The sequence below is a fragment of the Mustela nigripes genome, chromosome 18, assembly GCF_022355385.1.
Source record: "Mustela nigripes isolate SB6536 chromosome 18, MUSNIG.SB6536, whole genome shotgun sequence".
Taxonomy (NCBI): Eukaryota; Metazoa; Chordata; class Mammalia; order Carnivora; family Mustelidae; genus Mustela; species Mustela nigripes.
This window is the reverse complement of record NC_081574.1, coordinates 30,114,968-30,137,601: the sequence shown is the minus strand read 5'-3', so window position 1 is coordinate 30,137,601 and position 22,634 is coordinate 30,114,968. Positions and strand designations below refer to the sequence as shown.

The 22,634-nt window shown below is 40.2% G+C and overlaps 1 long non-coding RNA gene across 1 annotated transcript in view; it reads right to left on the bottom strand.

The window, feature by feature from the left end:
- Positions 1-6,847: 6,847 nt before the first annotated feature.
- LOC132006395 (uncharacterized) overlaps positions 6,848-22,634 on the bottom strand; it is a 96,870-nt gene continuing 81,083 nt past the window's right edge. The window contains exon 3 of the long non-coding RNA XR_009401086.1: positions 6,848-6,935. This is a non-coding gene — a long non-coding RNA (uncharacterized LOC132006395). The remainder of the gene's footprint in view (positions 6,936-22,634) is intronic.

Genomic DNA, 22,634 nt, shown 5'->3' with positions numbered 1-22,634 from the left:
CCCTGGGTAGTGTTGTTCATTGTACTTTTCTGAGTTGTTGCTGTGGCCTTTACAGAGGTAGTGTCTTGGCACCTTAGAAAGGAAGGGCTGGGATTAGGATCTCTGTGCATGTATTAGAAAAACCACCTTGGTGGCCCTTCCAGCAGGTTGTCCTGGCCAAGCTACCTATTGTGTTACTTTTCTTAATTCATTTCTTTCAGTCCTATGCCTAAAGCATACAAGCAGGTGAGCAGGCTAATACTACAGAGTGAAAAGTTCATGGACTTCACAGTTAGAGTTGAGAGCATGCTTTGGAACTTTCTAGATATATGTAACCTGGGGAAAATTACATTTTCCAAGTTTTAGGAAATTTATCTCCAGTGCTGAAGTAATGATAATGATATCACAGGGCTGCAAAAACACAACAATATACATAACAAGCTATACATAGTAGTAACTTACTCAAAACATTCTGTTTTCTAACCCCTTTCCCCAAGTGATTGAAGCGGCACATGTGTTCATTTAGAAAACCCCACCCTCACCCCTAAAACTGTTTTTTAAGTAAGCCTCTTGGCTTCCTCTTTCCATGTGTTCTCTCTATGGTAATTGACATATTTTCTGAAGTCAGTAGATATTCATGAAGTCTCCTTACCCTGTCCCACCACTCTGCTTACCCCCACCCCAACTTACTTATGATATCCCGCACACAGAGTTATACATGACTATCTCTGACTCTCGGCTACATTCCTAAACAGAGATCCTTAACAGTTCCTGTCGCAAATGAACGGTCAAGATACATAAATCCCAAATAAGCTCACTTTTTAGGTTAACACTTTATATACATTCTCTCATTTAATCCTTACAACCCTAGGCTATAATTATGTTATTATAGAAATTGAGAATTTATACAGATCAAAAAATTTGACTATCTTGACCAGTTAATAAATAGCAGAGCTGTCTTCAAAACCAGTCTGTCTGACACAAAAGCCACAAATTTGACAGTGTCACAATATTGCCTCCTTTGACAACTCATCATTTAATTATTCCCATGGAAGAATAGGTTACATTTTCAAGATACCTTAATAGCATCCATACAGAACACAGTATTTCTAAACATTGGGTATTATTGGTTATTTATGTGTCATATAATGTAAATAAGATGAGACTCTCTTAAGATGAATAATTTCATTAGAATCATTGATTCAAGAATAAAAGCGGCCAGGGGTGCCTAGCTGGCTCAGTCAGTAGAGCATGAGACTCTTGATCTCAGGGGAGTGAGTTTGAGCCCCACATCACGTGCAGAGATTACTTAAAAAAAAATAAAATAAAATAAAATAAAAAGAAAAACTGGAAGAAAAGAAGTAGCCATAAGACACTGAGTGTCCTTTCCTACCATACAGACACAGTATTAGAACCTAGAGAAACATTAGCTACTACCTCAGGAACAAAACAGGGATTTGACTTCTGATCAACTAATCATTTGTGGATGTTAGATTGCCAATAAAAAAAAAAATAAAAACAAAAAACCAAATAAGTTCTACTGAGGCACCTGACTGGCTCTGTTGGTCAAGCAGCTGCCTTCAGCTCAGATCATGATCCTGGGGTCGAGCCCCATGTAAGGCTCCATGCCCAGCAGGGAGTCTGCTTCTCCTTTCTCCTTCTGCCTCTCCTCTAGCTTGTGCTCTTTCTCCCTTTCTCAAATAAATAAATAAATAAATAATCTTAAATTTTTTTAAAAAGTTCTTCCTCCTAGTACCTAAAACTAAAACACTCTCCTGACCTTGGAAAAATATGCTCCATCAGACATAGAATACCTACAGGGCATTCTCAGATCACTTTCCTATTCCTAAACTTCAGAAACTAAAATCTGTAAGTCTGACTGCAGAAAAGCTTGCAAGAACTGTAAGTTTCACTATAAAATAACATAAATCCATTTAAGCTCTACTGGAAATGATTTAAGTAATTATAATAATTATCCTCAGCATTCTCTCACACTCGCTAAAATAATACTCCCAGTGTTTCTAAAATAATTTGATAATATGCCACACATGTGACATAAAACATCATTAATTTCCAAAGTGACAGCAGCAAATTTCTCTTCCTTTTAATACTGAAGAGAAAAGACCTATCTCCTGATTGAGATACATGCTGTTTCCACTTAAAAATCTCTTAAGAGGGGAGCCTGGGTGGCTCAGTTGGTTAAGCCACTGCCTTTGGCTCAGGTCATGATCCTGGAATCCTGGGATCAAGCCCCATATCGGACTTCCCCTGCTCTGCAAGGAGCCTGCTTCTCCCTGTCCCTCTGTCTGCCAGTCCCCCTACTTTTGCTCTCTCTCTCTCTATCAAATAAATAAATAAAATCTTTTTTAAAAAATCTCTTAGAAAGTTGTAGAAAGAAAAGCATCAAGAAGTCAATAAGGCATGAAACAATGTATTTTCATTTTCATAAGGTGGAGCATGAAACAATGTATTTGGTAAAGTTTCTCTTCAACTGAAGAATAAGGCAATGATGAGAATCAGCAAAAATTTTAGGATATGAAGACTGCTCTACAGAAGTATCTATAGCATCCTATGCTAAGGTTTGTTTCAAGTCGGAATAGAGGCTAAAAATAGTCACCTAGGCCCCCAGGACTCTCCTGTTCCCATCTTGCATAATGTTGCATTTTTATTAAAGTCCCTCAGGAGTTAACAGTCTGTAATTCCATGGGAGAGCCATAGGAATTTGCAGAATATTTATAGAATGTGAATGATTTCTAATCTCTTCCTTAAACTGAAGTTCTGTAATGGGCACAGACTGTGACTTTTCCTCATTAAATGTTGGTGGAGATTAATTTTTGTTAACTGATATGCTATACAATCATCGGCAAATGCACATTACTATATTTTCCTCCAGTTTCCTGCAGATGATAAGGAGATAATCTCCCAATCACCCAATAAGTGTAAATGCTCACATCCATATCACAAGCCTTAATCGCTTTCTTGAACTCTAGGACAAACTTCCAGCCGTCTTCCACACATTTAAAACTATTTGGGTAAAGCTGAACTCTTCATCTTCCCCTTCCTGTAAACTGCTTCTCTTCTGAGACTCTGGGTCTTGGTTAATTAGTGTCGTTATATCCAGACCAAGTGTGCGAATTTGGGAGTTTTCCTCGGCAGCTTGCTCTTCCGCTTCCAGTGTGTGCAGTTACTTAAATCCTGAAAGCTCTATTTTTTTTTTTTTTTTTTTGCAACACTCTGCTCTTAATTAGCTATATTCTTGGGTTTTGAGGGGTTTTGGCTGGTTGGTTTTGTTTTAGTCTCAACTGATTCTGTAGCTTTCTAGTTAGCCTCAGGAACATTTGTTGCCCTTGCTCATCGTGTGCCTATCCTTTCTCAATCAAACATAGAAATCAGGTTAGTTCATTTGCCTCCTCAAAACCTGTATGGCGTTCTCATTACCTCCAAGACAAAAGCCCAGGTTCTTATCACAGATTTTTTAAATAACCAGTTGCAATTGATCATGCTAGCCTTGGTAGAAGTCTCTCTCCATAATGCCATGTGGTCTATGTTCTAATCATCTTCAGAATGCTCCCTTCACTTGCACGTCTTGATATTTTTGCTCCTGCTGGTCCCTCAATTCTCAAGTCTTTATTAAAATCCTTCTCAGCCTTCAAGACCCACTTCACTTGCCACTGTGTCTTTGAATCCTCTAACCTCATGTCATAAAAAAAAAAAAAAAAAAAAAAACACCTCATTTGGATGCTTCCGGTTTATTTGTACATTCGCCTAAGACTTAATTTCATTCTCCTTTCACGCTATCTCAAAAGGCAACATAAGGAATTTAAGAGAACAGGCTAATGACAGTAGAAAGACATAGGCTACAATTGCAGCTTTACCCCTTCCTCACTGCATGACCTATGGCGACATACTTGGTTCAAACTCTCAATCTGTTTTCATCATCTCCAAAATGTGGATAATAATAGCTACTCCATATAATTATTATGAGAATTAGAGAAATCTATGTCTCTAAGTATCTGCTGTAACTTAAATGCGAACTGTCACGCAGAAATATTTTCTGTAGATGGTTTCCATTAGACAAATTCCTCTGACAGTTTCCCTCTTAGCAACTTGGGAAATCTGAGACATCAAAGCAAAACAAAATTGTTTGAGTTTTGTAGATAAATTGGAGAAGTCTCATAGATTGTTTCGTCCCTCCTACATCCATCGCGACATAGGAACCCTTCAGGATACAGGGCAGGACATGAAGTATGTCTTCTCACAGAGAGGGTATGATTATCATACGAACTGTTTATATGCCTGCTGACTCTTTCCCCTCCTGCTCTTTAGATTGTAAGCTCTTTGAGGATATGACTCTTGTCTTACTCATTCCTGGATAACCTCAGTGCCCAAGGGGAGTGAACTGACATTACTAATGTTGAACTGTGTTGAGTTACGTTTAACCAAATCGAAGCTAATCAAATCGATGCTAACTAAATGTGTGCATCCAAGAGAAAGAAATATGCTGTTTGCCCTTCATTTCCTTCCTACTCTGTTCTAGCTCCTTGACCTGCCACTCTTCATTTATATTCACACAAAAACCCTCGCATTGGCTCCCTCTTCCTTGCCTTCCATTAGCTCCCATCTGTTGCTTCCGCTGTATTACATCCTTCCTGGGATGTTGCTTTCCCTCATTATTGCAGTTTGGTATACCCTCCCCCTTCGTGAGGGACACGTTATTTGTACAATCTGTAGAGTGTTTCATTAGCAACGATGTGTACACTAGGAGGGAGGTGTGTTCACTACTCATATTTGTCATTATGCTGGAACTACAATCGCATTCCTCGTTTTGGCTCTTCTGCGCCTCCTCAATTTGTCTTCTTTTTCTCATCTCCTTTCAAAAACAGCCTGATTCCAGCTCTCATGGTTTGGATTTGTAACAGATTAGTTGGGCCTTCTGACATCTACAGAACCCTGCGAGCTGAAATTAAGCACAGGGGCTTCTCAGCCAGGGGACTTCTGATTGTTTTCCTCGGCTCCCGTCACCAGATAAGCCCAAGCACTTCCCAAAATGAGTCTATGGCACGTTTGCTGACCTATTAAACCATCTCCTGAAAGCAATCATTGAACTCATCCATCTGCTCTGTCAGTACACATTCCTCTCCTTCCCCCAGTGAAATTAAGAAGATTGAAACCAAGGGTAATTGTAATCTTGTTATCAATAATAGCTCTTTCATAACATATTGTAGTCAAAGTATTATTTCTATCAGCTGAAAAGGCGGTGGTTAATAGGATTTTTTTTTAAATCATTTCTCTTAAACTCCTATGAACCACCCACACAGTCTAATAAGCACATAAAATCCTAATCCCCACACCCAGAAATCCTGATTCAGTGGGTCTGGAGCAGAGCCAGGTATCTGCATTTAAACAAAGTCTTTAGATGATTCTAATTCTTTAGATTATTCTAAGGAAGGTAGCTTGCAAGTAACTTATTAAGTAATGCCATTTCAAAGTGCAAAAAATCTCAGCCTCATTTCAAAACACCTATAAAATTTAGGGGAAAAAATAAATTCATACAAATGGACATTAGGGGATAAGACAGTGAGTAAAACTACTGTTTTCAGCTAATTGTTTGTTAAATAATGGAGATAATTCAGAGCCTGAAGTTCAAGATTGTGTTTAAGACTGTCTGAGACAATTACCACCTCACACCTGTCAGAAAGCCTAAAATTAACAACAAGAGAAACAACAGGACTTGGCAAGGGTGCAGAGAAAGGGGAACCCTCTTGCACTATTGGTGGGAATGCAAACTGGTGTGGCTATTCTGGAAAACAGTATAGAGGTTCCTCAAAAAGTTAAAAATAGATCTACCCTATGATACAACAATTGCCCTACTACGTATTTACCCAAAGGATACAGAAATACTGATTCAAAGAGATACGTGTACCTCTATGTTTACTGAAGCATCATCGACCATAGACAAACTATGGAGAGAGCCCAAATGTCCACTGACTGATGAATGGATAAAGAAGATGTGGTCTATATATACCATGGTATACTACCCAGTCATCAAAAAGAATAAAATCTTGCCATTTGCTACAACATGGAGCTAGAGTCTATTATACGAAGGGAAATAAGTCAGTCAGAGAAAGACAAATACCATACGATCTCACTCATAATTGGAATTTAAGAAAGAAAACAGATGAACCTATGGGAAGGGGGATAAAAAGGAGAGAGGGAAACAAACCTAAGAGACTCTTCATGACAGAGAACAAACTGAGGGTTGATGGAGGGAGGAGGGAGGGAGAGAGGTGGGGGATGGGTTACATGGGGGATGGGCTAGATGGGGGATGGGGGATGGGGATTAAACAGGACACTTGTGATGAGCACTGGGTGTTGTATGTAAGTGATGGGTCACTGAATTTTATTCCTGAAACCAATATTGTACTGTATGTTAACTAAAATTTAAATTAAAAAAGTGTCTGAGACAAATCTTTATTCCTGCATTTTGATATTTCAACCACAACCAGTAATAAACAATGTTTCCAGAATTAGTATCTACTGCTGTGTAATGAATTAATCCCAAATTTAATGGCTAAAGTTATTATCTCACAGTTTCTGTGGGTTGAGAATTCAGGAAAGATTAGGGTGATAAACCATTCTGGTTTACCTGGGACTCGGGGAATTCCTGGGACATGGGATTTCCGGTGTCAAAACCAAGAACGTTCTAGGCAAACCAGGATGGGTTGATCACCTTGGGCTTTCCTGGGTGGTTCTGGCATCTCAGGCTTCCAGAGTCAGGATGTCAACAGGGTCACAGTTTGACTGAGGCTGAAGGATCAGCTTCCAAGGTGGTCTACTCATATGTCTACTGGCCAGATGCTTCCATTCCTTCTATTCCTTCCACTCCTTGCTGGATATGGGCAGAAGAGTTCAGTTCCTCACTACGTGCTTCTCTCCATGAGTAGAAACATGAGTATCTGTAAAATATGAAACTAACTTTACCCAGACAAGGCAATACAAGAGAGGGGTCATGGAGGAAGCTGCAGTGCCTTTCTGTGACTTAGTCTCCAAAGTCATACATCATTATTTCTGTCTTACTCTATTTGTTAGAAGACAATCACTAAATGCAGCCCACAATGGAAGAAAATTAGTATCCACCTCTTAAAAGGAGGTGTGTCAATGAATCTGTGGATATATTTTAAACTACCACAGCAACCAATGTTTTCTTCAAATTCTAAACCTTTCTGGGAGATAATCTAGTAGCTTATTCCTGCCCCATAACACCAAAAGAAGTTTAAGTTAGAATAAAATAATCTCCTGACTTTTATTTTGGTAGCTGCATTGTAGCTGACCTTTCTTACTTTTAGGAATTATGTTCTTGTTGCTTTAATAAAACTTTAATAATAGAGAATAAACGTAAATGCTATTTTACTCCAAGAAAGTTCATATTTCTGAGTAAATGCCAGTAGGTTTCTTTCATAACAGAAGGTAGGATGGAAACTTGGCAAGTTCATAATTAACCAGATCAGTGTGTCCACTCAAAGCAAAAAACTGGTGTCCCAAACTTATTGTTTCATTTTTATTTACTTTTCTGTGAAATCAGTCACTATGCAGAGACTGGAAGCCAGACTTTAGTATATTAGCTATGTGACTCTAGGCAAGTAGTTTTCTTGACTACTTCCATACACATAAAATGAAGAAACTTGTCTAACTGTGCTTTTAAGTCCTTTTTAGTTGTAATAGCAGAAAATTACCTTAATCAGTAGGAAATTTGCCAGACCTTCACAGAGAATAAACTGAGCCTATTTCCTTTTCTCTTGTCGAATCTGGAAGGGTAAAGCATACACCAGTGTACCAGTCCATTCCACTGATGAGTTTAGTATAATATTCCAGTCACTCCTTAAGGGTAACCCAGTATCTGAGAAATAATACAATTATCTGATGACCTGGATAAGCCGTAGATCATCAACACAAGTGACTCTAGGTATGTATCACACAAAAAAGCAGACCATCTTTGAAAAGGTTCCTGAGAAGAATGATACATTCTTATATATGCTTAAAATCCTCCTGGCTATCCAAATCCCAGAGACTGTCCAAATCCCAATGGTGCGATGTATAGTCCCATCATCTTTTAACCATTTATTATGCCACATGTAACTGATGTGTCATATGTATCAACACAATTCTTGAATCAAATCCCCTCCACATCATCTGAGAGGGTCATAGTTTTCACTTAATAGACTAATAGCCTTAAGCATTATATAAATTTCTTCTATATTTATTTTCCTTCTCCTTTGTATTCCTAAAATATAACTAATTTAGTACGATCTAATACAGTTGGTTGGGTTTTATTTTTTCCCCTTGAAATTATTCCTCTAAAAATCCCAAGAAGTGTCTTCTGTAATACAAAAAAGCTTGTCACACATAGTTCAAAATAGTACCCTAAAATCATAAAATAAAAATTCCAAAATTTGTAATAGAAAATCATTGCATTTTAGCAACTCCACTTACTTCCCAAAATGCTTTCCCACATATTGCTTTATGTAAATCTTTACAGCAAATCTGAAACTGACAAGTGAGTATTTTAATTTCCATTTACAAATAAGGAAATTAAGGCTCAAAAGAATCTCTGATGTGTCCAAAGTCACACCGTCTACAGTCAAGAATGTGTCTACAGTAGACCCACATTCTAGACTCAAAGATACAACTCTTCTGTAACTTGAGTTCCTACACAGAATGCAAGACATGAAGTATTTATATCCCTTACATAAACACAATCCTTCACAAGAACAGGGGAATATAAGTTCTCTCACCACAGATAAAGAACAAACAACTCCAAACTGATATCAGGCAGAGTAAAATGAGTCAACAGTTATTAACAGACCGTGACACATTCTTTCTCACCTATTACACACAAAGGAAGGTCAGAGAAGTCTAGTGTAAGAGCTGTCCAAGCTGTGAAATGTTCCTGGACTCTAATCCCTCCCTACTGTGTGACATCCTTGGAGGTACACAATGACCTGGGTCTTCTACCTTAAGCACGGAATAACACTAATCAGAACACTAATACCAGTTATCTTCAGTATTTGGCACATATACAGATATGATAGGGCTCCGGTACAACATGTAAATGATATTTAACTCAGGCAAATCCAATTATGCGAGGTCAAATAAAAATAGAATTTTTAAAAATAAGCATGTTTAGGTTCTTTTAAAATTTTCTCTAAATTCCAGCTAGTTAACATACAGTGTAATACTAGTTTCAGGTGTACAATATAGTGAGTCAACACTTCCATACATACCCATCCCTGACCTACCTCCCCTCTGGTAACCATCAGTTTGTTCTCTAGAGCTAAGTGTGTTTCTTGGTTTGCCTCTCTCTCTCACTTACGCTTTTTCCTTTTTATTTATTTTGTTTCTTAAATTCCACATATGAGTGAAATATGGTGTTTGTCTTTGACTGACTTAGTTCACTTAGCAGAATACTCTAGCTCCAACCACACTGTTGAAAATGGCAAGATCTCATTCTCTGTGTGGCTGAGTACTGCTCCTTGTGTTCATACACTATCTCTTCTTTATCCATTCATCAGTCAGTGGACATCTGGGCTCTTTCCATAGTTTGGATATTGTAGATAATGCTGCCATAAACATCAGGGTGCATGTATCCCCGTGCATTAGTATTTTTGTATTCTTTGGGTAGGTACCTAGTATGCAATTGCTGTATCATAGGATTTCTTTTTAACTTTTTGAGGAACTTCCATACCATTTACCAGAGTGGCTGCACCAGTTTGCATTCCTGCCAAGAGTGCATAAATACTCCCTTTTCCCCACAACCTGGCCCATGCCCCGGATTTCTTGTGTTGTTCATTTTAACCATTCTGACTGGTGTAGGGTGATATCTCACTGAAGTTTTGATTTGTATCTCCCTGATGATGAGTGATGTTGAGCATCTTTTCATGTGTCTGTTGGCCATCTGGATGTCTTCTTTGGAAAAAAAAAAAAAGTCTATTCATGTCCTTTGCCCATTTTTTAATTGGATTGGTTTTTTGGTACTGAGTTTTATAAGTTCTTAATATATTTTGGGTACTAACCCTTTATCAGATACATCATTTGCAGATATATTCTCCCATTTCAAAGATTGTCTTCTACTTTCATTGACTATTTCCTTTGCTGTGCAGAAGTTTTTCATTCTGATGAAGTCAGAATAGTTTCTTTTTGCTTTTGTTTCCCTTGCCTCAGAAGACATTAATCTAGAAGAAAGTTGCCCCAGCTGATGTCAAAGAAGTTACTGCCCATGTTCTCCTCCAGAATTTTTAGGGTTTCAAAATCTCATCTTTAGGTCTTTAGTCCATTTTTTATTTATTTTTGTGTATGGTGTAAGAAAGCAGTCCAGTTTCATTCTTTTGCATGTTGCTGTCCAGTTTTCCCAGCACCATGTGTTAAAGAGACTGTCCTTCTCGCATTGGATATTATTTCCCGCTTTATCAAAGATTAATTGACCATACAGTCATGGGCTCATTTCTGGGTTTCTGGGATTTCTATTCTACTCCATTAATCTGTATGTCTATTTTTGTGTCAGTACCATACTGTTTTGATCACTACAGTTTTGTAACATAACTTGAAGTCTGGAATTTTGATGCCTGCAGCTTTGCTTTTCTAAGACTGCTTTGACTTTTTGGAGCCTTTTGTGGTTCCATACAAATTTTAGGATTGTTTGTTTCAGTTCTGTGAAAAATGCTTTTGGTATTTTGGTAGGGATTGCATTAAATGTATAGACTGTTTGGGGTAGTATAGACATTTTAACAATATTTGTTTTTCCAATCCAGGAGCATGTAATATTTTTCCATTTCTTCATGTCCTCTACAATTTCTTTCATCAGTGTTTTATAGTTGTCAGGATACAGGTCTTTCATCTCTTTAATTGGGTTTATTCTTAGGTATTTTTTGTTTTGGGTGCAATTGTAAATTGCGTTAATTCTTTTGTTTCTCTTTTTGCTGCTTCATCATTGCTGTATAGAAATGCAACAGGTTTCTGTACTTTGATTTGTTATCCTCAACTTTACTGAATTGGTTTAACAGTTCTAACAGTTTTTTGGTGGAGTCTTTCAGGTTTTCTATATAGAGTATCATGTCATCCGCAAATGGTGAAAGTTTGATTTCTTCCCTGTCAATTTGGATGCCTTCTATTTCTTTTTATTGTCTGAGTGCTGAGGCTAGGGCTTCTAGTATGCTAACTAATGGAGAGACTGGACATCCCTGTTTTGTTCCTGACCATAGAGGAAAAGCTCTGTTTTTCCCCTGCTGAAGATATTAATTGTGGGTTATTCATTTATGGCCTTTAGTATGATGAGATTTATCCCCTCTAAACCTACTTTGTTGAAGGTTTTTGTCATGAATGGACATCCTTCCTACTTTGTCAAATGCTTATCTGCATCTACTGAGGGGATGATATGGTTCTCATCCTTTCCTTTGTTAATGTGGAGTATCATACTGATTGACTTGTGAATATTGAACCTCCTTTGCAACCAGGAATAAATTCCACTGGATCATGGTGAATAGGGTTTTTTTTTTAAATGTATTGTTGGATTCAGCTTGCTAGTATTTTATTGAAAAATTTTGCACGTATGTTCAGCAGGGATAGTGGTCTCTAGTTCTCTCATTCTGTTGGTGTAACAGAATGAATTTGGAAGTTTTCCTTTCTTTTAATTTTTTGGAATAGTTTGAGAAGAATAGCTATTAATTCTTCTTTAAATGTTTGGTAGGATTAACCTATGAAGCCATCTGGCCCTGGACTTCTGTTTGTTAAGAGCTTTTTGATTACTGATTCAATTTCTTTTCTGATTATCACTCTGTTCAAGCTTTCTATTTCTCCCTCTTTCAGTTCAGGTAGTTTGTAAGTTTGTAGAAACTCACCCATTTCTTCAGGTTGTCCAATCTATATGTTGGCATATAGTTATTCATAATATTTTCTTATAATTCTATTTCTGTGGTGTTGGTTGTTATTCCTTCTCTCTCATTTATGATTTATTTGGATCCTTTCTCTTTTTTATAAACCTGGCTTTATCAGGTTTATCAAGTTTATTAATTTTTTTTTTAATCAAAAGCTTCTGCACAGCCAAGAAAACAGTCAAGAAAACAAAGAGGCAACCCACAGAATGGGAGAAGATATTTGCAAATGACAGTACAGACAAAAGGTTGATATTCAGGATCTATAAAGAACTCCTCAAACTCAACACACACTAAACAATCATATCAAAAAATGGACAAAAGATATGGACAGACACTTCTCCAATAAAGACATACAAATGGCTATCAGACACATAAAAAAATGTTCATCATCACTAGCCATCAGGGAGATTCAAATTAAAACCACATTGAGATATCACCTTACAGCAGTTAGAATGGCCAAAATTAGCAAGACAGGAAACAACATCTGTTGGAAGGGATGTGGAGAAAGGGGAACCCTCTTACACTGTTGGTGGGAATGCAAGTTGGTGCAGCCTCTTTGGAGAACAGTGTGGAGATTCCTCAAGAAATTAAAAATAAAACTTCCCTATGACCCTGCCATTGCACTCCTGGGTATTTACCCCAAAGATACAGATGTAGTGAAAAGAAGGGCCATCTGTACCCCAATGTTTATAGCAGCAATGGCCATGGTCGCCAAACTGTGAAAAGAACCAAGATGCCCTTCAACCGATGAATGGATAAGTTTATTAATTTTTTCAGAAAACCAGCTTGTGGTTTCATTGATCTGTTCTATGGTTTGTTTCTTTGTTTTAGTTTCCTTTTTTTCCCCAAAGATTTTATTTATTTATGTCAGAGAGAGAGAGAGCACAATCGGGGGAGTGTCAGGCAGAGGAGACAGAGGAGGTAGAGCCGGCAGAGGGAGAAGCAGGCTCCCTACTGGGCAGGAAGCCTGACGCAAGACTCGATCCCAGGACCCTGAGGTCATAACCTGAGGCGAAGGCAGACAATTAACTAACTGAGCCACCCAGGCATGCCAAGTTTGTTTGTATCAGTTTCTATATCACTGATTTCCACTGTGATATTTATGATTTCCCTCCTCCTGCTGGCTTTAGGCTTCATTTGCTCTTTTTTATTAAGTCCTTTAGGTTTAAGGTTGTGTTGTTTATTTGAGCTTTTTCTTGCTTCTTGAGGAAGGCCTGTATTGGTATATAATTCCCTCTTAGGACCACTTTTGCTACATCCCAAAGGTTTTGGACTGTTATGTTTTCATTTTCACTTGCTCCCATGTATTTTTTTTTATTTCTTCCTTGATTCCCCCGTTGGCCCATTCACTGTTTCGTAGCATATCATTTAGCCTCCATGTATTTGTGGTCTTTCCAAATGTTTTCTTGTGGTTGAATTCAAGTTTCATAGCCTTGTGGTCACAAAAGATGCATGGTAGAATGCCTGAGTGGTGCAGTTGTTAAGTGTCTGACTCTTGGTTTTGGCTCGGGTCATGAACTCAGGGTCATGAGTTAGAGCCCCATGTCGGGTCCACACTCAGTGTGGAACGTGCTTAGGACACTCTCTCCCTCTCCCTCTGCCCCTTCCTTCCATACTCTCTCTCTCTCTCTCTCTCTCAAACAAGAAAATCTTAAAAAAAAAGAAGAAAACGACGAAGAGAGAAATAAAGAAAGAAAAAAGAGTAAGAAAGAAAAGAAAAGGAAAAGGAAAAGAAAAAAAACATGCATGGTATTATTTCACTCTTTTTGTATTTGTTGAAACCTGATTTGTGGCCCAATAGGTGATCTATTCTGGAAAACATTCCATGTGCACTTGAACAGAATGTGTATGGATGGAATGTTCTGAATCTATCCTTAAGTCCATCTGGTCCAGTGTGTCATTCAAAGCCATTGTTCCCTCACCTGGGTGGCTCATTCAGTTAAATGGCTGACTCTTGATTTCAGCTCAGGTCATGATCTCAGGGTCATGAGATCAAGAACCACCATGGAGCCTTAAGATTCTCTCCCTCTGTCCTTCCCCTCCAACATTCTTGCTCCCTCTCTCTCTCTCTCTGTCTCTCTAAAAAGCAAAAACAAAGCCATTATTTCCTTGTTTGTTTTCTGCTTAGATGATCTGTCCATTGTGGTAAGTGGGGTGTTAAATTCCCCTACTATTCTTGTTACTATCAATTAGTTCCTTTATGTTTGTTATTGTTTTATACATGTGTGTCCCCATGTTGGTTGCATAAATATTTACAGTTGTTAGATCTTCTTGTTGGATTATCCCCTTTATGATTATAAAGTGACCTTCTTCGTCTCTTACAGTCTTTGTTTTAAAGTCCAATTTATCTGATGTAAGTAGTGCTACTCTGGCTTTCTTTTGACATCTGTTTGTATGATAAATATTTCTCCACACCCTCCATTTCAATCTACAGGTGTCTTTAGGTCTAAAATGAATCTCCTGTAGGCAGTATATAGATGGGTGTTGTTTTGTTTTGTTTTGTTTTTTAATCCATTCTGACACCTTATGTTTTTTGATTAGAGCATTTAAACCATTTACATTCAAAATAATTATTGATAGATATGTATTTATTTTCATTTTATTACTTGCTTTGATGTCGTTTCTGGGGATTTTCTCTGATCCTTTCTTGTCTTTGTCACTTTTGGTCTCTCCTGTTGCACTTAAAGTGACCCCTGTAATAATTCTTGCAGGGCTGGTCTGCAGTCCGACTCATTTAAAATGTTTTCTTTGTCTGGGACACTCCTTTTCTTTCTTTCTACTGTGAATGATAGTCTTGCTGGATAGAGTACTCCTGTCTGCAAATTTCTCTCATCTGGTACTTTGAATATATCATGCCACTCCTTTCAGGTTTGCCAAGTTTCTGGTGCAAAATCTCCAGCTAGGCTTATGGGGTTTTGCTGGTAAGTTAAGGCCTTATTTTGTCTTGCTGCTTTTAGTATTTTCTCTTTATCACTATATTTTGTGAATTTAATTACAGTATGTCTTGGCATCCTTGACCTCCTTTCGCTGATTTTGATGGAAGGTCTCGGTGCCTCCCAAATCTGGATGTCTGTTTCCCTCCCCAGATTAGGGATGTTTTCTGCCATTATTTTTTAAATTTTCTACCCTCCTTTCTACTTGTGGGACTCTTGTAACACAAATTTTAGTTTGTTTAATGGAGTCACTGAGTTCCCTAAGTCTGTTCTTATGTTACCTAATTCTTGTTTCTCTTTTTGATCCGTTTATTTTACATTTTTTTCCTTTATATCACAAATTCATTCCTCTGCTTCTCCCAGCCCACTGTTCATTGCATCAAGACTGTTCCCAATCTTACTTATTGCATTCTACAGCTCTGATTTAACTCTTTTATCTCTGTGATAAGAGTCTCCTGATGTCTTCTGTTCTTTTCTCACTCCCCATGAGTATCCATATGATCGCTGCTTTAAATTCTCCATCAGGCATGTCACCTGTATCTGTTTCACTTCGCTCTCTGGCTCTGGCCTTATCTCTTTCTTTCATTTGGGATAAATTTCTTTGTCATGGCATTTTTCTAAGTCTCTGTTTTCTTCTGTTTGTTAGAAAATCCAGTTCTCTCTCCTGCTCCTGAAATGATGGCCTTATGAAGAAGAGGTCATGTAGTACCTGGGGACTGGAGCGTCAGGGACTGCCTCTGGTGTGTGCCGTGTATGCTTGGCTGTTGTACTGTGGCTGCTCTAACCTTCAGGCAAGTCATCGGCAGAGGCTCTCCTTGCCTGTTGCAGGCAGTGTGTTTAGTCCCTGGACTGAATAGAATGAGTTTTAACTAGGAGTGCTCTGATCTGCTTTGTGAAATGAGACCTGGTACCAACTCCAGAAGAGATGTGGGCGGAGCTTCATGCTGATCTTCTGGGGGAGGGACCTGCTGAACTGGGACAGAGGCAAGCTTGACTTAGAAGGGCAGTACTGCCAGAGCACAGGGGGGTTGGGCTTGGTGTAAGCATCTTAGGCAGCCAGTGTAAGTGCTCCCGCAGGTAGCTCTGTGTTTGTGCTGAGGGACAGAGAAGGGAAATGGTACCAGCTGGCTCCTTTGTCCCCAGAGAAGCCTCTCCAGGAATGCTGCCTCTCATGGATGCCTCTGAGAAGAGCAAGTAATCTTCCTGCAGTGTCTCCTAACCATTTCTTGCTATCTCCATGCTGTCTGCCCTTGGGTTGTTTACCTGCCTTTTCTCCACAAGCAGTGCAGGGCCCTCCAGGCTCTATCCCAGCCAAGCCTGCTGACCTTTAAAACTCCAGGCTTTAAGCCCTGCTTGTTGCAAGAAGTCACAAAAGTCAGACCCTCTTGTTTTCCCAGCCAATGGCACTGGGTAAACCTTCTTATGCATTCCCCTTTGTTCTCCTCTCTCTCTTATCCTTCTCCAAGACCATGGCTCCCTCCCCTCTACAGCATTCATGATCCATTTCTTCTCTACACCATGTCTCCGAACTTCCGAACTTCTTTGATGTGGCTTCTTCTCTCCCTCTAGTTGTGGAGTGTGTTCTGTCAGTCTTTAGGCCAATTTCTGGGGCACTTAAGGATGATTTGACAGTTATCTAGTTTTGTTTGCGGGACAAGACAAACCTAGGTTCCCCCTACTCTGCTACCATCTTAGGACTTGTCCCCCAAATAAACAATGTTTAGACCACATGGTTCTAACCACTTTATTTAATACAAAAGCCAAGGAAACAGACACTTCTTTCAGGGCTGGAGGGAAACACTAGCTGTGCATTGGACTTATTAGGACAAGACAGTGTGCATGAACTCATAGTTTATTCCTCATGGGGAATGTGAGGAATTCTAGAATAATTGTGTCTACATGCAAGTTTTGTGATAAGCCATGACTTTGGAGCCTAAATACAGAGGATAAGAACAAGGGATAGGAGAAGGGGAGAGGCACAAGTTGACTAGGACAAAGTCTGCCCTCTTGGTAGCTAAGTATGACTCTAAGAAACAAATCTAACCTGGCCTCATCACTAATATAGAGGGAAGCCAGGTTTCCCAGATGCAGAATGGATGGACTCCCATAAGAAGACTTGACCTGGATAATGAATTTAGACACATGTGGCTATGTCTTCCAGCACCAAAGCCAATGCACAATGACAGTCAGCTGACTTCCTCTTCCTCTTTACTGGACAGAGTGTAAGAACAGAATATATTGAGTTACATGGGAGGGCTCCAAAAAGACTGCAGAGATTTCAGAGTCATGTGTTCAAAGGCTTTCCCATAAGATCTCTCGCACACTTTTCTCTTCCCTATTCCCCTACCTCTGTCCTATTCCCCCTTCCCTTGCTTGAAAAGACAATCAGTGCATTAAGTGATTAAGTGCTTCTTTTCTTCTGACTTGTGGTTCACAAGACCACAGTATGCATTTCAATTAGTGCCCCCGCCACACACACCCCATGAAGGGAAAAAGAAAAGAATAAAGAAAAACCAGACCTTGGAGCATAGAGTTGTTGGGAAGCATTTTCAATATCCACATGCAGTTCTTACATCGTGCAAAATTACGGTAAGAGGGCAAATGGGCTTGAGATTCAAATGTTCCTCAAATGAGCAGTTGTTATGCTAATTCCCTGTTTGACATCTTCTGTCAAACTGGATAAATGTGCTCTACAAAAATATTATTTGTAGTCGGAAACTTTAGTTCCAAGTTCCAACAGGAGGGCTAGCAGCTGTGAAACCTTGGGTAAACTGCAAAACCTTCCTAAAACCCTCTTTCGTCGTCTATAAAGTAGAGAAATATTAATATCTGCATTGCGAGCTGATTATGAGGATCAGACAAATATGTGAAACTGCTTTATAAACTAGAAAACACCTGCTTTATAAACTAGAAAAAAAATATGAAAGACAGATTTGCATAGTGGTAGAGGCTAGGTTCTCCCGAGATGGGATGCCTGAGTTAGAAAGCTGCTTCCACCTTTCCTGTGATCTAGCAGCACTCGACCTCAGTTTTGCTTCTGTAAGATGCAGATGTCGTGGTGCTGACTCACTGACATGGTGCTGATTCATTTAGCCTAGTGCCTGCCAGCGTGACTTAACTGTCTGCTACTATTCTTATATAACTGTTACTGATGCTTTTATTATAAAAAATGACAGCGATGTGAATGGAGAGGAGATCCACAATAGAAAGAAAATGATGGTCCTACTCCAAGTCAAGTTGCTCTTAAGAAAGAAATAAAATAGGGGCGCCTGGGTGGCTCAGTAGGTTAAGCCTCTGCCTTCGGCTCAGGTCATGATCTCAGGGTCCTGGGATCAAGCCCCGCATCGGGCTCTCTGCTCAGCAAGGAGCCTGCTTCCCCCCCACTCTGTGCCTGCCTCTCTGCCTCCTTGTGATCTCTGTCTCTCTGTGTCAAATAAATAAATAAGATCTTAAAAAAGAAAGAAAGAAAATAACTGTGTGCAAATAATCCTGGAGACTCAGAGTTTAAAAGTGAGGCCCCATTATTTGTAGGAACTGCTTTGCAAGAAGGAAGAAGGGACTGTTCTCCAGTTAGAATGTAGCCAAGTTCCTTAACACACCAGTTGTTCCGCGTCTCTTTTCCGGGAGCGCATCACGATATTTGCTTTAAGAATCGCCTTGTGGTCATCAGGGGAGGAAGGATGAGTCTCAGGTGGGGCTCGTGAGGACCCTTAAGGATCAGGGAAAGAGGCCTCAGAGTACTCAGCAAGGGATGGGAAAGCTGGCCTTATTCATGAGTTAGCTGTCTCCAAGAAGCAAAACACAATTTAAAAGGGTAAAGACACAATGTAAAAGATCCCATAGTGTTTGCTCTATTAACACTTCAGACCTATAAATGGTCACAGCATTTATCTCAGACAATGAAGAATCCGGCCTTTCCCACGACAGAGGGTAGTGCCGAGAGTACGATGTCCCTGACAAGTCCTCTTCTGTCTTTCAGGATCTCCTGTTTAATATCAATCTTCACCACCACAGAACAGACAGTGAGCGACCAGGATGTCAGCAATAACAACAATAATGATAACATTTTCATTTATCACACTCCTGTGATGTGCCTGCGCTGAGCTAAGTATTTTATGCACATTATCTCATTTAACTCTCCTTAATATCTTGTGGAAATAGGACTATGGGAGGCAACTAAGGTTTGCAGACATGAGCGACTTGTCCAGTCTTAGAGCTAGAAAATATAGAACCCGGGATCCAAGCCCCGTTCCAGCGGACCCCAGAAAAAGTCCCTTAGACCCACATATTATACTGAAGTTAGGAAAGTCCTTATTTCTCACACATGAGAGGCTGACACAGGGGCTGTGCTGGTTAGTGAATTACTGACAATGGTTTCATATTCACTGTTGCACAAATTTGTCAAATGAGTAAGCCCATACAGGAATCTGCTTTTGTTGATGGTGGTGGTAGCTTGATGGATGACATGGAAAAATCATAAATAGGGAAAATAAGTCCCTTTTCTGAGAAAGCTTAAATACAAAGACACAAAGCAAAGGGTCAAGGAAGAGAAGTCACATGGAAAGCGAAGGCCCTGCTTGCTGCGGACAGGAGTGATCTGAAATGGGTGGGCTGCTCCCCGGCAGCGTCGGGGTAAGACCAGGTCTTTTTCATAGTGGCCACGGCACAAGCTGTGTGGAGGGACTGTTGATGTTTCCTTCCCCTGCAACTGAGCACAATGCAGGGAGAGAGTGTCATTAATAATCATTAGCGTAAGGCTTACAGGTGCTACAGCAGATGTTGCCTGGCAGGGAAATTGGCAGCATCGAGCACAAACTGGGAGGTAATTTTCATCATGGGACAATTCTCAGAAGATGTCCAGCGTAATTCAAAATGTGTTCCCTCTCCCAGCCTTCCTGAGTCAGGGGACCTCCCCTGCGTCAGACTCTCCCAGAAGTTAGGGAGCCCCCATGTGCTCCCAATACCCCATGTCCTTCCCTCAATCAAAACCTCTATCCCAGGGGCATCTGGGTGGCTCAGTGGGTAAAGCCTCTGCCTTCCGCTCAGGTCATGATCCCAGGGTCCTGGGATCGAGTCCTGTATCAGGCTCTCCGCTCAGCAGGGAACCTGCTTCCCCCTCTCTCTCTCTGCCTGCCTCTCTGCTCACTTGTGATCTGTCTGTCAAATAAATAAATAAAATCTTTTTTAAAAATTCTGTTTAAAAAAAAAAAAACCTCTATTCCAGTGCATTCTAGTTGTTTACATGTATTCCTCACACTAGACTGTCAGTTGTTTGAAGACAGGAGGCATCCTTCATTCATCTTTGTATCTCCAGCATGCTGTACATGATAGCTGCTCGGTTGTTGCTGAGTGAATGAATAAGGAATGAAGGAACCGACAGAAGCATGGATGGACGGATGGATGATGGATGAATGGGTAGACGGATGGGTGGTGGAAAAGGGAGCCAAACAAGTATAATTTTTCGATCAACTCTGACCCTCAAAAATAACCTTGGCAGCCATTTACTTTCATGAGAATATCACCTTTGCCTTTAGAAAACATTCTTTTTTAATGTTACAATGTGTTTGCATATATAGTCCAATTTAATTCCCAAAATAGTCCTTTAAGACATATAGGGAAGATGGGATCCACCGATTTCAAACATGAGGGAAACAGTTCACCGAGGATAAGTGACTTTCCCAATGTCAGGTGGTAAGTATGTGGCAACCTCAGATTTTCATGCAGGTTTCCCAAGGACGGCCACATGGGCTCTTCCCACCAACCCACCCCCCGGCTCCCGGGGCATTAGTTCCCTGCTACTAGAGAAGCAGCTCTCTGCTGTGTGACCACCAACCAAGAAGTCAAGCCGAGCAGCCTTCTGCATACTTACAGCACAAAACACAGACCTTCTGTATACTTATAGCACAAAACACAGACTCCTTAAGCTCTCCTGCCCATTTGTTCTCTGCGGAGAATCAGAGGAGACTGCCATTTCTACTCCCCTAGAATTGGTGACCAGAGATGAGTGCTGAGGACAGAGAGGCAAGGACTGTGCCACATTATCCTGAGAATCTCCAGAAGTCAGGCCCAGTAGGGGAAGGGAAAGAGGTGTTCTCCACTCTCCAGAACGGAGTGCCTTAGTGAAGACTGGAAGCGAACGCACCTAGAGGGAAACGACATTCAGTAGCCATTGGTTCATCCACATAAAATGGAGAAATTCCACACAAGGGGGCATTTGATCAAGGGACCCACTTCACTATGAAGGGGATTCCGGGGCATACCTGGAACCATGGGCTTCACTGGCTGGGTCACATCCTGACCCAGCCAGAAGCAGCCAGCTTGACACTGAATTGGAATGGCGTGCCTCCCCACTTCCTATCCTCACGGTCCTAAGCCTGACATATGATAAGGGCAAGGGAAACTTTGAATGAGATACTAAAGTTTTAAAAAGGATCGCCTTTTAATAACTGAAAGTATCCGGGAAATTATGGAATCTGACCCAGATGAACGAAGGGATCTTTCTAGAGAGAGAAGGGAGATTTGGCATAGAGTGGTTGGAAGAGTGAGCGCAGAAGAATCAAATCATTTCACATTTGTGCCTCTCTTAATCGGGAGTGCTTAATAAACCAGCTGAGTGTGTTGCTGTCGGTCTACAATCAGCAAGGCCTGTTCTGGGAGGGCACAGATGTTGCACCCACACTGTACAATTCGGTGTGTGCACACTGACAGTTTCCAAAGGTTTCCTTTTTTCCAATGGCTACAGAATTACTCGCAGCCCCAAGGGCTTTCTGAGCCTGGTTTGTAATTATTAAGAGTCCTTTCTGCCGTACCCACCCTCTCTGCCTCCATAAAAGAAACTTCTTCCTATTGTCTTCCTCATCTGGAATTCATTCTTCTAATCATCACAGCTTTGTCTGGACTAAAGAGCGCCCTGGCCTCTTTCTATACAATTCTCTCTCACTTCAATTATGGGAGAGAGAAGCTGCAGCTGACTCACTTCAAAGTTTCACTCTATTAAAAAAGAAAATCACTGATTGGAAAACACTTTAAATAAAATGTCCTAAATATACTTAACTGTTCTTTCATTTTAAATTAATATAGGAGGTACAGGGCTGTGTGGGGGGACTAAGTGAGCTTTAACAATATGCCTTTGAAAGGTGGGAAATTTTTTTTTTTTTTAAGATTTTATTTATTTGACAGACAGAGATCACAAGGAGGCAGAGAAGCAGGCAGAGAGAGAGGGAGGAAAGCAGGCTCCCCACTGAGCAGAGAGCCCGATATGGGGCTTGATCCCAGGACCCTGAGATCATGACCTAAGCTGAAGGCAGAGGCTTAACCCACTGAGCCACCCAGGCGCCCCAAAAGATGGGAAACTTTTAAGTGGCTTTATATTGCTAAAGAGTTTGGAAATCTCCTAGAATGTGAATTCATTTGTTTGTTATTGTTTTCCACCATATAGAGAATGTTATTATATAGGTATATACATGTATGCATGTATGTATGTGTGTGTGTTTGTATATGTGTGTGTGCATGTATCTCTCCCAAATGAAGAAATTTTACATATATATGTATACATACATATACATATATATATGTTATACAAACACATACACACACATACACACACTCTCACACACACACTTCTCACAGGAAAATACATAACTAGTCTTCAAGCACTCTTTGACCAAAGAAGCCTAGAAGAATCAGGACAAATATGCTGTGACTTCCCTTCTGTCGCTCCGAATGAAGCGCTCATGCTTCTACCTACAGCCAGCGCCCCCCCCCCCCCCCCCCCCCCCCCCCCCCCCCCCCCCCC